Source organism: Ixodes scapularis, unplaced genomic scaffold (assembly GCF_016920785.2).
Source record: "Ixodes scapularis isolate PalLabHiFi unplaced genomic scaffold, ASM1692078v2 PGA_scaffold5__190_contigs__length_132052651, whole genome shotgun sequence".
NCBI classification, from domain to species: domain Eukaryota; kingdom Metazoa; phylum Arthropoda; class Arachnida; order Ixodida; family Ixodidae; genus Ixodes; species Ixodes scapularis.
Genome location: NW_024609880.1, coordinates 73,209,812 through 73,226,300, shown reverse-complemented (window position 1 = coordinate 73,226,300; position 16,489 = coordinate 73,209,812). Strand labels below are relative to the sequence as shown.

The 16,489-nt window shown below is 46.0% G+C and overlaps 1 protein-coding gene across 1 annotated transcript in view; it reads left to right on the top strand.

Annotated features, from left to right (window-relative positions):
- The window catches only part of LOC8040786, a 741,318-nt gene that overhangs the window by 226,299 nt on the left and 498,530 nt on the right, over nucleotides 1–16,489 (top strand). The window lies entirely within an intron of this gene.

Below are 16,489 nucleotides of genomic sequence, written 5' to 3'. Positions count from 1 at the left end.
ACGACCAACGTGCCAAGGCCGTGTCCTATACCAGGACTAAACAGGCTTCAGCAGACGAATCCCGGAGAAAAGCTCACCGGAGAAAAGCTCACCGGAGAAAAGCTCACCGCAAAACCGGCGGATGAGGAGAAAAGCTCACCGGCCATTGAGCGTATGCGGAGGAAGGCTCACTGATTTTTTTTTCTTCTTTTTATATGGAGGCTGTTGAAACCATGCGCAACATATATCAATTTATTATCATTAAAATTCGTCAGCTTTGTGAAAAAGAAAATGTCGTTTCTTGTATATTGCTCCCAAATTCGGTAGTATAAATAAAATAAATAAATAAAAAAAATAAATGCGGGCGAGTGTTTTCGGTGGCTTAAACCTGGTTCAGACAGTCGCGTTTGACTGCGTTTGAGTGCGTTGCTGCTGCGAGAAACCAGGACGTCCCTGCTGCTTATGTGGCTTGCCAAGATGATTCCTTGAATTGGCTTTCACGCTTCATACGAAGCACAGATTTGCCGGTGACTCGCTTTCGGTTCTCGACGCAACGCAGTCAAACAAAACTGTCTGAACGGGCCTTTACTCTCTAGGCAACGAAAGCCGAACTGAAAACTTTATGAACTTGAAGAACAGGAAAAAGTTCGTAAAGTAGTAATGTTTGCCAAAAACCTAAAAATCAAAACCGTAAATCTGAAAGTGATAGCGCAACAACGCGGTGCCTGAAATTCTCTTTGAAGCTTTTGTTAACCTTTGAAAACCAGATAAAACAGTCAATAAGATATTTGCTTCTTTCTTCCACGGACATGCGCGTTTTCTAGCCGTTCGTGCTGGTGTTTCCACGCGTTGCCTTTGCGTGATAGTGCCCTTCTACGGCCAGCCACCCATGACCTTCAGAGTAGGGTGCCTTCATGTGCGCTTCGCTACTTCAGAGCTGCACACTGGCACCACTGTTACTCGTGACCTACATAAGTAGTCTCCTGTAAGGTAGCGAGTAGGACGAGTCGTTAACCGTTTTACATCATAAAAACCGCTCAAACGACGACGACGGGGTGAATACAACAAACACGACAGGACGAAGCTGTTCTTGCAACGAAAGGTTTGTTAGTGAAATTAACAGAAAGAAAACAGCGTAGCCGACACTGATCACATTAACAAACATCTACTTATTTATTAGGCACTACACAATATTTGGAGCTGAAACGGTCCACACACCGCTATTCACATGAGCTCGCAAAGAACAAACCGCTTTATCTGACAGCTGCCGACAGCGCACTGTCAGCTGTCAACATATTGTTGTCTTTTTGACCGGTGTACGATGTTCTGATTTTATACTTCCGGCGTCATTAATATACAGAATGGGTGATTGCTGATTTCTGAGAAATTAGTAAACATGCCCAATGAACTTCAAGAATATTACAAAAAAAAAAAAAAAAATACATATTTTTAATGAAGTGACGAGTCCGAATTCTGTTAAATTGCCATGTTTGACGCAGAATCTGCTAAGTTAAAAAGATCGGTGAGCTTTTCTCTGTATCCGCTCAAAGGCCGGTGAGCTTTTGTCCGCATCTGCCGGTTTTGCGGCGAGCTTTTCTCCGGTGAGCTTGTCTCCGGTGAGCTTTTCTCCGGTGAGCTTTTCTCCGCCGCCCTCATCAGACTGTCTTTTGTATCATGCGCTAACAGGGTGAGCGGGACTTTAGTCATGCGCAGTGATATCTTCTTCGCTTGCCCCGCAGAGGAGCGAACGCGGGAGCATTTTTGTGGAACGCGTCGATGGACGCAGCCGTAAAGCGACGGGAACCGTGTCCCGAAATCATAATATTAATAAGGAAAACAAGAATCGGTGACCGGCGTCGTTTCGGCGAGGACCCAATCATGGCTGGAGGAGCGTCAGGAGGGCCAGACGCACTCACACACACCGGCCATCATCTATCAAACGGGACGAGGACATAAACCGAAACGAATCGCCATGCCCACTGCCGCGTCCTAATTGGGACATAATTCGGACGGTCGGCGCCAGTTTTTTTGTGTGTGTTGTTTTTCTCGGACGGCGGCGTCGCGATAACGAAGCGCGTATGTCCCGTTCCTTGTTTCGAAAGGGCTTTGGAGGTTCGCCGTCGTAAAACCGCGAACGCCAACAAAGTGCCACGCGACCGCGGGGACCCGCGTGTTTGCATGCAGCTGACGGACCGTGAGTTATACGCCCCACCATACACACTAAAGGGTCCCTCGTTTCCTCCCCCCCCCCCTTTTTTTTTTTGTATGGCATTACGTTTTTGTTTTTGTGTGCGTGTGGTGGTGTGGGAAGGTTCTGTTCTTTTCAGGTGCACAGGCTCGATTTGTGAGGCTCTCGTTGGGCCGTTCTCATCGAGGCTCGCATACGAATCAGGAAAACGAGAGTGACCTTTTTTCCGCTACGAAATTGCTCAGTATCTACGAGTATGTGCGCGGAGACGCCGCCATAGACGTCGTCGCGGGGGCATACACAGTACACTGCATAGTGTGTGCTAACGAATCGATATTGAATGCCATCTTTCAGCGTGTATTTTTAGTCATTCTATGCTTGGCGTATGTTGCGACATCGTACGGTTTAGCGGGGGACGCCTTCTCGAGCGACGACAAAGACGTACGCTCGCTCGTGACGTCACCACCGTGACATCGCGAGGCATTACGTCACATCGCGTGATCAAGTAACCCATAGTGGTACCAACCACGTGATCACGTGACACATAGTGGTACGGACCACGTGATTCTTGTATGTATATATTTTACGTATACGACGCTTTTGTCAGGTCTGACCGAAGTGCTGCTCACTTTTAAATGCGGTATTATGTCATTAAAATGGATACTGAACCAAGGAATTTAGTGCCCATAATAAGTTGCGCACGTTCTTTCCACGAGTCAGCAGCCGCCGGTGTGCGCGAGCACACGCAACAAAAATTACGTGAAAGACCTCCATTCGAGGTTAAGATGATAGTGAAATGTATGGGCTTCGGGTCAAAGGAGAATAAAGACAAGTTTTTCATCTACACAGTGGTGTCTGATGTAAAAGATAAGCGATTAATTGATCTAACAAGCACGTAGCTTTCACTTGTAGAGATGAAAAGCCTGTCTTTATTCTCTTTTGGCCCGAAAAGGAGGTTTTTGACGTCATTTTCGTTGCGAGTGCTTGCGCACACCGGCGGCTGCTGGCTCGTAGAAAGGACGTGCGCCACCTATTATGAACACAAAATTCTTTGGTTCAGTATCCCTCACGTGGTATCGCTTTAAGTGTACCCCCCCCCCCCCCCCCCCCTGAAAAATTCCAGTCGTCACATCGAAGCGCATGCACATGCGCAGGAGAGAGCGGTCACGTGCCGCCCTCTCTTATCGCGCGCATGCCGGGATCGTGGGAAAGTGAGGTGCATGTGCCATTCCCCTCTCCTAAGGATATCGCGTGCATGCGCGGGTCGCGGCACGAGGCGCTTCCAGGATGTTCCGCAGTTCTTCACATTGCCTCGCAAGAGGAAGAAACGGACTGGAGGGGACCTAGCTGAACGGCAGCGGCCACGCGTCGAGTATCACCGTGCTCGACGTACCAAAGTGTCGCTGGAGAAGACTGAGAACGACGTTTGACTAAAGATAGAGAAACGAGGCTGGCTCGTTTTGCTACGACGGAAGGTCGTGGGAAGTACCGCAAAACCGACAAAATAAAGTACCCCAAAAAGCAGGGCATTTATTTCCGGGCGTTTTCGTTGGCCGACGTCTTTATTCTCTAAATTTTTTTTTCTTTTTTGTCGCCTGTTGCTTAGTTTGTTAATCTATCCCTGCCCTGACCCGATTGATTAGGAGTGGTATCGAAATGTTATTAAACTAATTATAAATCAAATTTTTGCATTCCCTTTTTGTCGAATATTCTACAAACTCCAGATAAAACCCGCGAGTCTGCTTTCCCCCAGATCATTCGGAGAACTAATCGCTGCCATTAATATAGTTAGATCGCCAGCCAATGGCGAAGCGCCGATTCGCACATTTCCGTTTGGATGAAGCGAGTGCGTTGCCAATCGCTTATGAGCGCCTACAACGTTAGACCACACTGGCTCCATCTATCGGCTAACCCCAGAATATTTACCGTCTGCGTATAATTCCTCATTTATTTGCGCATTACTTTTTTGGGGGTTTGAAAAAATTCTGCGAACTTTAAATGCAGCCTTTTTGTTATGTATATTGGGTAGACTTGACCTCACACGCACGCTAAAAGAAGTCTCGTTGTACGAAGTTCGAAGGCCTCTTGATAGATGGCGCGAGCGTACCGGCGTGTTCTGTCGTCGTAGGCGGTTACGAGCGATCACAACGGACTCGGTTTCGCTCAAACGCAAATGTGTGAATCCGCTTTGACGCTCCCCATGGGAGGTTCTCAGCACTGTAAGCGGGAAAGCGCGTCCACAATCACACACCCCGAGGCCCGAGCACCGAACGCGATCGAAGCGAGCGGTTAGTTTTGGGAGGGGGGGGGGGGGGGGATGTTTGCGCCGTCAGTCTACGGCCCAGGTACTTTCGCCGGCGCGCTGATAACGTCCTCGACTTCCCGGGGCGACACGCGGCGAGGGCCCAGCTGCCGGGGCCCGCTCTAATCCCTGGCCAAACACAGGAGGGCCCTCGGAACTCGGCGCCGGCTGCCTTATTGGACTGCCTTCAAAGGCCACAACGCGCGCTCTTCGCTCCCTTGCTGCTCCGCTCGAAACCACCCACTACGCTCCGTTAACCCTCACAGCGCGCTGGAAGATACGGGCTCGCCGGACCAATCAACGGCCTCCTTTCATCGTTTGACTTCGCTCTCTGCGCGTAGGTATGGGCGAAGCGTGACCACGTGGTAACGGGAGAAAACAGCGCAAAAAAAGACAAAAGGACCAGTAGACGAAAGATGAACGCAGGGCTTACTTACGACTTTGTTTTCTTTCTCATCTTTTTCAATGCATAAAAGCAAGCCTCACTGTTATTAGGTGATTTTAACTAGACCAACATTGCCCTTACACCGATCCTTTTTCATTTGAGTGCGCTAACTTTTTAGATTTTGTATCTGAACCCCATTGTGCTCAGTTAGTTGACATGCCAACAAGGATAACGAATACTGCGTCAAACATTTTAGCTCTCGTTCCGATTACTGTACCTAATCCGATTGGTCCGATTTCTTACCTTCCTGGTCTTATTGATCACTCATTGCACCTTCTTTCACTGACTACTCCGTTAAGTTGTGCCAGTAATGCGAAACAAATAATTAGCGACTACACTAAAGCGAATGTTGATGCTATCAATTGGGATTTGTGTACTTTTTTGGATCCTTATTTTAAAAGGTCTTCGATGCGCTCTGTACAGACCAATGGACAAATACTCGATGAAAGTATTTAAAATGCCACTCAAGCTACTTTCACTGTCAAGTATCTTGAGTAGAGTACAAACAATAAGGATTTAATTCAATTACTTTTGAAAGTACTTCCGCATTGCGTAATTTATATCGACGTCAGTGATAAACACAATTATACAGTTCCGCAAATTTGGTTTACCAGAATGACTTATTAGCACGCAACTACAAAACGGTAAAAAAAAAACAAAAAAACATCGTAAGGTTATTTGATCCATGCAGTCCAACTATAAGGAGCGGGATAAAACTGATACATGTTACAAGACATTTCTGGGACAAAAACGAATGTAAAAAAACAGGTCGCTTTAGCTACAGTGACCTGCGGCGTACCATAGACGCATCGTTTCACTACAATCCATATTAACCCTATGGGGAGTTCACTATGAACGAACTTGGCATACGGAAATGAGTGAATGGACGACAAAGAGAGCAATAGCCAAGGCACTGGTCGCACCTTCTTCAAGTAAGTTGCTTTCAGAAAGGCAATCAACTTTGGGGGACACTTTGGTGGCATTTTGTGAGGTCATCCTGCATGAAGTTTTATTTCCTGTACTGTTCTCTGCTTATCAACGTTCGCTTACGAACAGTGTTCGCGAGAGCAATAAATGCCATCTTGACGACCAAAAAAAATGTTTTCTTTTTGTGTCCACTTCTCATTTTCTTTTATTTGTTATTTTCTTGACACTGAAGTCTGCATTGTTGTCGGGGGTCGTTTCCCGTTCTGCGTTGCGCCTCAGTGTGGCAATCTTTACTTCCGTAAAACCGCCTGCTTTGTTTGAGGATTGTTTCAGGGAAACTGTAGGAAACAAAAATGCCTTCGGGAAGGCGAATGGAAAACCTTCATGGTACAGACTTTGGGCTGAAATATGAGTCATAATCAGCGCAAAAGCGATGTTTTTGCGAGAGCAATCTAAGTCACCCTAACTTATCGGAGCTAGCAACAGGAGATGGTTGCTCGAATGCTCACGTTTGCTCGTGCCACGCCCACCCTACTTCATACCGAAAAACTGGAAAAAATGGGGGAATGTCAAAATTTAGTTAGGTAACGAGTACAAAATACCCAGAAATGTAATTAAAAACAGTATAAAATACTCTCGATCAAAAGTATTTGCAAGATATCAGGATACTTCAAAATGTATTTGAAGTACAGTATTTTGAGCAGAATATTTGAGATAGACACAAGTCTGGTTGAGACCAACTGGGCACTTTTTAAGGAAAATATTTACACTCTTATTGAAAGTACATTCCTCTGAAGCCGATTGTTGTTAACTCTAGTTTACCATGGTTCAACACAATCCTCCTAAGACTTTCGAACAAAAAGAAACACCTAAATAGAGCCGCCAAAGGTACGCTCTGTCCGGTTCGTTGGCAAAAGATACTCAAATGCTGCAGGATGTTATAAGAATGCGATTAGAGACGCAAAGTGTAAGTTATTTTAACCAGGTGCTGCCATCTGTGCTTCAAAATTATCATCGGCAGTTTGAAAATATTATGTCTTGCCGCGACGTACGGACTGTGATTTAACTTAAGACCTTAGATAACGCTCACATTGATGAATCTCTATGTGCCGCAATTTTTAATGAAGTGTTCATTATGGGTCTTTTTCTTACCCTTTCAGCAACACTGTTCCGACGTATCGTGCTGACATTTTTCACTTAAGAGCCATGTCATCGTTAATCCCAATGGAGTTTCAAAACTTCTAGATGGGCTAAGCTGTCTTCAGCTACTGGTACAGACAAAATCAACTCTAAATTTCTCAAATCAACTAATCAGTACTTCTCTCTTCTCCCTGCGAGGATTTTTCAACAGTAACTCGACAGTGGGTCACTACACAATGATTGGAAAATTGGTAAAATAATTCTTCTGCACAAGGCTGGTGACAAGCACTCCCAATTGCAGGCCTATTTCACCAACTGGCATTCTTTGTAAAATTTTCGAGCGCATCATATTCACGCAGCTTGTAAATTTCCTTGAATCCAACTTTTTTTTTTCTCCTCAGCTCAACATAGGTTTAGAAAAACGTTTTCTTGTGAAACACAGCTACTCTGTATTGCTAATTCTTTTCATGTTGCTCTCGACCAGGAATGTCAGGTGGACAGCATTTTTCTTGAGTTTTCTAAAGCATTTAATAAAGCATCGCACAAACGTCTGCTTCATAAATTGAGTAAACTTAACATCGACCCCTACGAATTTTATTGGCTGGTAGCATTCCTAACGGATCGTTCGCAGTTTGTTACCTGTCAGGGTGTTAACTCTACTCTGACATCTGTTTCTTCTGGAGTACCACAGGGGTCTGTCTTAGGTCCTTTGTTTTTTTTAATCTACATTAACAATATGCCCAGTGCTGTCTCCTCTTCCATAAGATTTTTGTCGACGGCTGCGCTAACTACCGAATAATATCTAACGACCCTGATTCACAACAATTGCAGGGGGATTTTGACTCTATTCTTTAAGAGTGCCGGGACTTTGGTCAATGGAACTTAACATAAAAAAATGTAAACTAATGCACATAACCCGTAAAGTAGCTTTTGCTTCTTCATAAATATAACCTTAATAACAGACTATTTGAACTCGCAGACTCTTATAAGTATCTAGGTGTCATCCTTAGCTTTGACCTTCCCTGAAACTTACATGTTACTTACGTCATTAATATGCTTGGGAATCTTAAATGTAACTTTTTTTTGTCCCATCTTCGTTAGTATTATTTTTTTTTTATAAAACATTAGTGCGCTCTAAGCTTGAATATGCGGCCTCCATCTTGGTTCCCGATACCACTTGCCTTGCGGACCCAATCGAATCCACCCAAAACAAGTCCGGGCGTCTTATCCTGAGTAATTCTAACCGTACAGTAAATGTCACATCAATAAGAAGAAACATTTTACTTCTACCCAGTCTCGCACATCGTCGTAGAATTACTAGCATTTGCATTTTCACAAAATTTGTCATGAGAACCCGCTACTCTGAAGTTAGTTATTAACCCCAACATAGTTCTTTTCAGCTCGTTTGGAACACCAGAGCAAGTGTGGGCTCCATCTTGCTACTATAATTAACGTTTTCACTTATTCATCACTAGAGTCACGACAGAATGGAATCAGTTACCTTTATCTCTTACATCGATTGTTGACAGTGCATCCACTGTTAGTGACCATGTTTTCCCGACTGTTTAGCTCTTGCTTTTCGGCTGTTTTATGTTGTTGGTTTCTTTTGTATTTTTACCTCTCCCCTCTGTAATGCCCTAGGGTCCTGAGCGTAAAATAAATAAATGAAGTGTGGGGGGGGGGGGGGGAAGAGAGAGAGAGAGAGAAAAAAGACTCACTCCTAGCAGTCATTCGAAAAAATAAAACCAAGCGTTACAGATTATCTAACAAATTTAAGAACTGTAAGACCCTAACCTTAACTTTCACAAATACGTTCCCATTCCTCGAATGCATTCAAAATCTGCATTGCGCATGGTAACTGACTCTGCACTGACGCAAACATCTGGGCCGTATATACGAATGTAATATGTCCGAATCACGAAATTTCCTTGTAAGTATTTGTGGAGATCTCGCTAATATTTTAGTATATTTAAACAGAGGTGTAACCACATTTATTGGAATCAACTGCCAGGCGACCCGGTGGCTTGGACGTCAAGGGAGTGTTCGCTAGCTCGAACATCGATGCCATTATAGACCTTACCGCGAGAAAAGTGGAATTTTATACACGACTCCGACCGTGCATGCGACGTATTTGAGACGATGTTTGATTTCAGGTACACGATTACCTCTTGCTTCGTCAATCGCAGCGCACATTCTTTCGCCACGTGATCACACTCTTGCCCTTACCCACGTGCAGATAGCGGGGTCAGGCGATCAAAGGGACACGGTTCGTCGGTCAGGCGAGCGCCTAGCCTCTACTGCACTGCCAGCTCAGGGATGAAAGGAGTTTACGGAAGCTGAAAGAGAAGACGGGGGAATGCCGGAGCTCTGAGCTCTGACTGGAATGATCATTAGATGGACGAAACGCTAGCTACATTCGTGGCGTCTCTACCCACTGTTCCAGCGCGTTCAAGCGCGAACGCCAGACGCCGGCTTTTGGCGTTCGAGCGCGTTCAAAGAGTGAGTAGAGGCAACGCCAGCTAGCTTCGCGTCTGCCCTCTAATCGTTCCGTCCGGATCTTGGTGTTCTGACGCCCAGGACGCTTTCGTCTCCTCCTCTACCGCAGTTTGTAGACCACCATAGACCTCTTTATCGCTTATCACCCGCGCGAAAAATGCCGAGTCACTGAGTTGTGGACGCGTGCTCTGAGTCTATACCGCGCAGTAGAGCAACAGCGCATGCTCAGAAGGCCTTCCACTGCTCAGCAGACAAATATGCCAGCGCGCAGAAAGTGATTTTTGCGGAGGTCTACGTAGACGCCGGCTCCACCTTACGATTGACCGCAGAGGACGAGCCATCCGAGCCCATTCCATGTAGTGTGTCATGTGACATTTGGCAGAGACGCAGCGACGCGCGTAGTCACGTGACATGTTCTCCGCGCAGGATTGGCTGAGGATGGCTCGTAGCGTCCGCTGCGGCCCGTCGCAAAAAAAGGGGGAAGCAAAGTATGCGAGGTCGGTGTTGGCAACGCCGCGCGCCGAGAAGCCCCAGAAACGAGCGCCATTTTCCTTCGATTTGATGTATTGTTATTATTTTAGTGAAGTACGTTCTCGATATGGTTTCAAACGATCGCGCGCTGACATGCTGAAGTAATTTTTTTTTAATGATTTTCGTGTTGCTTGCGAAGAAACCATTTTCGTCAACAGCTCGTTAATTTCTTACAGTCAGTTAGTTTTTGTGTGTTGATGTCGTAAGGTTTGATTTTTTTTTTTTTTTTTCGGTAGTAATCGTATGGAAGTGGCTTGGTTTTGTTTCCGGGTAATAAAATGACGGCCGATTGTTGCATTTCTTTGGAGCCGGGTTGCTTTCGAGGTTCCCGCGGTTCTTTCCGCTGCCACATTTAGCGGCGAAGAGATAGATATTTCTCGCCCATCTCTTCGACTTTGAGAGTCCTGCTAAAAGCAACATCGATTCGGCCCCTAAAGCTCTAGGACGCTCGAATTTATTAAAGATAAAGACGGCAACTTGCGACAATGTTACGCACCCTATAAATATAATATTAGGTACAACGATTGCGTTTCCAGAACCCTTGTCGCGCAAATTGAACCGAAACCCGCAAAAAACATGGAACCTGCGGAAATCGTTCGATGCTGTATAATAAAAGGCGAGGATATTTACTGCACTTATATTATAAGTATGGTTTCGTCTGTGTATTCGCCATTGCCGCGTGCTAAATAGCTACACGTGATCCGCTTTTTGTTTTATACCAGTGTGGCGCTACGTTCTCGTGGTCCCATATTCGCACTATTTTCGATTAGGTTTTTAGAGATGTTTTCCGCTGCTTATCTTTCACCTTCGAGGTCTATTCATGGATAACGTAGTGAAATTAATCTTAGCGGCATCAATTGCAATGGTAATCTAATTACTTTTGGGGCAGTGCACGCTATGCTCTAAAAGAAATGTCCGTGTGGTACGGAACATGACGTTTTTAACACGATTAATGTTTTACCACGAAACGCGTTTTCGAGTTTAAGCGCTCTTGTGTGCTGCGTAATTCGCTGGGCTCCGTTCTCCATCCAGAATGCGTGCATTGATTGGCTGGTTGCGTGCACGGTGGAAAAGTGGACGCACAAACATCGTCCTTTTTTTATTTTTTAACCGTGTCAACTGTCCATCATTACAGCGGTAGAGGCGGGTTATCCAGTTGACAGATTGAAAACCTCGCGGCGGTTTAGCTGCGCAAAGTCTGGCAAGTTTTCAGGGGACCCGTGCGCTATGATTGCATCAGCGGGGCGCTGATCGGGTTTGCTTGCGGCTGGGGAAAAAATATAAAAAAAGAAAGTAAAAAAAAAAAAAGGAGTTGCTGACGATCGACCGGGACGCCTGGCTAAGCTTTATAGAGTGGTTCCCAAATTAAGCTTGACGTTGGTCCTAGGAGTTGCGAAGCCGTGTCATCCTGCGAGGGACGGCAGCGAAAGGCACGCCGTAATTGATTTTTTTACTTTAACGGCGCATGTCAGGCTACAAATTATTGATTCCTGCCGGTTCCCAGAATGTGGCTTTCGCATACGTCCTTGTGTGCTTTTTGAGAATATATATATACGCTCTCGTTTTACTTTCTTTTGCAGAAGAAAAGGGGGCGAGTTTACCGATCGATTTCCGCTGCAGCAGTGATTTTTTTTTTCTAGTTTTGTAGTTATCACTTTTATCTTTGACACGAGAAAAGACGAATGTGAGAAGGGGACGGGACTATTGTGGATTTCTGTTGGCATTAGGGAAAAGGGGGAAGAGATGAGGAGGCTTGTTCCTTTATTTTCGTGACACATTTGTTTTACAACTGCTTAGTCGTCTTTCTACAGAACTTTCAGTAGCGTTCCCCTTTTGCCAGCCTGCCTGTGCCATAAACGTTCGTGTTTCCACTTTAAAAAAAAGAAAACTTGGCACGCGTTTTTATTATTATTTTTTTTTTTTTTTTTGTGAAACATTTGTTGGGCGCCAATCACATGTCATTTACTTCGGAATCATAAAATTGGGTCTGCTAAAAAAAATTTGTATTTTTTTTTTGGGGGGGGGGGGGCAGTGATAAATTGTGAAACTGGTAAATACTCGCGCATAAATAATAAAGAGACGAAAAAGCAGAAATATGCTTTCTGCGCTTTCCTCCTTTTTATTATTGTTATTTTTTTTAGCTATTTCATTTCCAACAACTCGAATGAAAGAATCACCGGTTCCTATTTCCAGTTTACTCGTGGGGCGCTTATCTCTCACTCCCGAAAACAATTTTTTCTTAGCCCGAGGCAAGTGCGACCGAAACAACCGAATCGTCATCCAAACGGTCTAAAGACACACCCAACGTGCTGATTAAACTGCGTGAGATGAACCGCGCCATCGCCTGTTCAGTCAGGCGTTTTCTAGCCCTGAAATGCACTCAATACAGCGTTCGAAACACGAAGGCGACTGGACACAGCTGGGCGGCTTCGCATCTCGGACCCTGGCTGGACGCCGATGGCTCAACCGGACAAGCAGACCACGTCAGCACGTCATCCTCCGTTACCCCGACAATAGATGTCACGCGTCATCGTCGCTCCCTGGTCTCGACTCGCAACGCCTGCAGCGACTCCTCGAAAGACCCACGGACATCATGCCCGAGCTCCTATGCTTTGTTTCACCGTAACTTGGCAAGGAGCCAACGCTATGGCCCCTCTCCAGCCAATCGGAGCGACGGAGGCGAAGCACGTGACAATGCAGATAGTCTAGTCACGTTCCTTCTACCGTCGCGCTGATTGGCTCACTTTGACCCTAGCCTTGGCCTTTTGCCAGGTTATGGTGAGAAGTACCCGTTCCTACTTCGAGGACGGACAGCTAGGCGGTTTCCGGACGACGCGACGGGCGCAACGGTGACAGCGGCCGTACCTTTTTTTATTCCTTTTTGTTTTTACCCGCCCGTGCTTCGACGGCGAACGTGGGAAGGAATGGGAGGGGGATTTTGAGGCGAAGCGGGCGTACTTTCTTCCTCACGCCCGCTGCCGCTATCGAACATCGATACCGTGATATCGGGGGAACAGACTCTCCCCGGCCGCGGTGACCAAGGGGAGGATCTGTCAGGCTGAGCCGCCACCGCTTTGCACGCTTTTCACTTGGCGCTCGCCGCTCTCCTCGCTTCCTAGTAGAAAAGCGAAGGACAAGAAAGTGGCTTTTTCGTCGGGATGAAACAAAAAGAAGGGGGGCAAAAAAGGAACAACTGTCTTCAACCTCCCCAAAGTCGCTCTTGTGACAGAAACAATCTGGGAAAAAAATATCCTTTCCTGTTCGGCTTCCTTCGTTCTTCGTCTTCGTGCCTCTTTCATATCTTTTTTTTCTTCTGCTTATTTCTTGCGACGTGCGGCATACACCGAAGTGTCCTGTCGGATAGCAAGAGGACTAGTCGCGAGTGTCGTGACCTCGAGGCGTTTTGCGTGTTGGAGAGACTCGTCTCTGTTCGTGGTTTTTTTCTTCCCCCCGCGGTTTTTGTTTTCAGAGCACGTTACGGGGAGAAACGCTGATTTGGGCTACGTTGAAGCAACTTATCGTAGCTTCCTCACTGCATCGAAACGCTATTCTTCGGGAGTTTTAGCGGATCGTATCGGTCCTCGCGCTCAGCTGCGGGCACGCGACTTGGGAGATGCCTCAGAGAGGCTTGGTCGGCGAGAGCGACGCTTATGGAACGGCTAATTTTAATTATTTATGGTAGTCATCCCAAGCGCACAGTCAGACGGCCTCTAAACGTACTGGAGTTACTGAAGGCTCAACAAAGCTCGCGCAAGATAGAAGTTTCTTCTGTGGTCGGCATTCGCTTTGATATTAGGCACTTTTAGCGAACCGTTGTTGTGCTCCGCGTACCGCACTACAGAAGCCTTCGATGCATGCTGGGAAGCGCGCGCCCTGCGGTCGCACGGGTGCGCGCTAAAAAAAGGCACGCTTCAAAGGCTCCGGTAGTGCGGTACGCGGAACAGGGTAACGGTTTGCTAACAGTCCCTAATCATAACCGTTCGGTTGTCGAAAAATCAGTTCTCCTCCGATTTGGCTGTTTCATAACTTCCGGGTTGGTTAGTTTATTGACCCTTTCACCGTTTCTAGTATTTTGGAAAGTTATGACCCTCAACTAAGTATTCGAGGGTCATAAATTTCCGAAAACTAAAAATGGTTAATATTGTTGTCTCATTATTAAAGTCTTTGCCTTCAAAATCAGATTTCTAGCCAAAAATAAAATGAGAGAAACAAATATAGCGGTGTCATCTTTTGGCTTAGCCATAAACTAAGCCGCGAGCGAGCCTGGTTCGTCCAACGCGGTTAAAACGTTAACGTATACTCGCCCAAAGCCACACAGCTCGCTGCACGCGAGAACGACCGTGCCCACTTCGTTTTCCTTAGAGACGATCAAGTTTCTCTCCCGCTAGAGGAGACAAAAAGGGTAACCGACGAAAAGAAGAATGCAGATAATATAGTAAGGGTGCAGGCGAGGTGGTGGATGTTAACCATGTTGAATAAACCTGAGACGTCGTCCTGCCCTTTTCTGTTCCGTTGAGTTATATGTTCATTTCTGCCCCAGTGTCAGGTTTATTCAACATGGTTAACCCTTTGCCTACCTCAAAAGTTTTGAAAAAAAAAAAAAAAAAGGTCTGAAAATATCGATTTTTTTTTTGTGCCCCATAAATTTAATATGCAATACAAAAGCCAAAAACAAATGCCAAAATATTTATATTATGAGAAATCTTTAAACACACTACAAAAGAAAAGGGGGGACTAAAGTTCGGCTTCACTGCATTACCGCAGACAGTTCACGTCACTTTGCACATGGACGTTCAGGCCGGGTGTTGCAATACTGCAAACAGTTCCCATCAGCTTGCACGTAGAGTGAACCCAAAATGTGGAGGGGCAGGAGGGGGATTTTTTACGTTGATTCTAGTCCAATGCCGAAACGCCGACACGATGTCCTCATCGAAATCGAAGTCGTCTGAACTAAAATCCAATAACTCAGTTGCATCGCTGTTGCTGTCCGATGAAAGATTCATTTCCTCGCCTTCCGAATCTGAAGAGACGTCACGATATCTTCGTTTTTGCCCCAATTTCGATGCAAGATCGTCACTACGAACTCAGCGTCCAGAAGATGTTGCCGTCATTTTTAAGTCCCCTGTTGCGTGCGTTGGAACAATTTATCGCCAAATTCAGAAATTTACCATGTTTCTATTTTCCGTGAAGCGCCATCTATCCACGGTAAAGCTCACTAGAAACACGTGGACTAGCCCAGTTCGTCCATGGTAGCGTATTGGAGCCGAAATCAACGTGGACGAGCCCAGCGTCGAGTCCATGGTAGGGAAAGAGTTAAGAGGGATAAAGGCAATTGAGATCTGCAGGTACGGAAGCTTTCAGGTCGTTCTTTCTCGGACCTCACTCGCCACCTCAACAAATGAAGTTATTGTTTAATTGCTTCCCACAAGCACTTCGAATGACATAAAAACGTGTTGCTGTTAATATGTCTTATTGAAGAATGAGTCCGATTTGATTTTAAACAAGCGTTGGGAACCGATGGGAGCCTTTGCTTAGAAAAAGTAGGGCACGAAACGATAGCAAATGTTTCCAGTCGTACGTGGCCGCTACTTTGGGAGGCGAAGGGGACACACGCCGGGCGCATGTTGGGGGTTTCGGCAATGTCAGCAGCTTTTTTATGGAACACCGCAATTTCAACACACGTCACGTAGACCACCAAACAGTCTCGTACCCAAGCCGGAATATTTTAATACTCAAAAATTAAAATAAAGAGTTGTCCGTTAGGCTGACAGTGAAGAGCCTCGAAGAGGAATCCAGGTTACGCGAGGATGGGATGTACCCCTCAGTCACGCGTTGCCCGCCTCGCTTCTTGGTATTTCGGGTTTTAAAGTCCCTTTTCTCCCCTTTTGTCGTCTAGTTCACTGGTTTCTTCCTCGAATTATATTTTGAGCAGGGGAAAAAAAAAAGAGATAGTCGGGAGAAATGTAAGCCTTCATTGAGGGACTAACTACCCGCTAGGTGAAGGGAAGATGGAAGGTTGACCAAAGAGATAGAGGGAACGCTTTCTTGTGGTCCCTATTACAACACAAAAGATTTAGGGTGACTGACACTGCTGCGTTCGCTTCTGTCTTTATGTTTCCGTCCACAGACATTGGAGTGGAGCTGACTTTTGCAAATTGTCGAGCAAGGCTCGGTACGCTCTGCAGCGGCGTTACTCTAATGGGAGACAGATATCTTCAGCAGTGAAGTAAGGAGGGCCGCTGATGGCGCACCATAGGGCCTCTTTCATTTGTTCTCATATTCTATGCACAGAATGAGCACGTTCCTCGTGTCTTGTAATTCCCAGAAAATCATGGCAGTTGGTGTCGCAGGCTCGTGTAAGCCTTTGCGGAGTAGACCGATTTGAGTCTGAACCGATGTTGTAGAATTGCTTCCTAGATCCTCGACTTGCACGATTAGGATGGCGTCTCAGTTTGAATATTTGGATGAAGCGAAGTGCCCT